The sequence below is a fragment of the Megalobrama amblycephala genome, linkage group LG1 (genome assembly GCF_018812025.1).
Source record: "Megalobrama amblycephala isolate DHTTF-2021 linkage group LG1, ASM1881202v1, whole genome shotgun sequence".
NCBI lineage: Eukaryota > Metazoa > Chordata > Actinopteri > Cypriniformes > Xenocyprididae > Megalobrama > Megalobrama amblycephala.
Genome location: NC_063044.1, coordinates 32910110 through 32910772, shown reverse-complemented (window position 1 = coordinate 32910772; position 663 = coordinate 32910110).

The following is a 663-nucleotide window of genomic DNA, read 5'->3' as shown; positions in this document are numbered from 1 at the left end:
CTCTGAGGGTGAGCCGCTCGCAGTGTACACAGTGTACACAGACGGCTCCCTCGAGAGCCGCCTGTGCATGCTTAGGCATCTAACGCACATCTCGTGTGTGTCTCCTTCCACAATGAAACGCGGGCAAGGAGGAGCACACTTCTTGAACTGTTGATGCTTTTCCGCCATTTTTATATATATATATGTGTCTTATTTGTGCTTGGGAACTCTTGTCCTCGGACGAAGAGACCACAGTTTGTATGATAGACAATACAACAATAAATAAGACAGACAGATACAGATAGCGCTTGCTGAAGACAACAGAAGCTAGCGTGCTTTGTTCCGGGTATGCTTTATAGCTTCCTGATCCGTGACGTCACCCGCCTCTGACGTCACGTCTTTCTCATTGGTTGGATACAGAGGTGCTTCACGAACACAAAACACAGAGGGTTCCCATCACGTCATTCGACGTAGCGTCGATAGTTCCCACGAAAGGGAACCTATACTTTGCAGGTGCAAGAAACACACACCCATGGCATGCTGCAAGGGAAGGAGTGAAACACACCAGCAACCCTATCTTTTTCCCCCTTTTTTGTATTTCCTTCCCTCCCTCTCCCCCCTCTCTCTTTTCCTTGCTCTCCTTCTTTCTATTTCCACCTCCTTCACTGTAATGTACTACTAGCA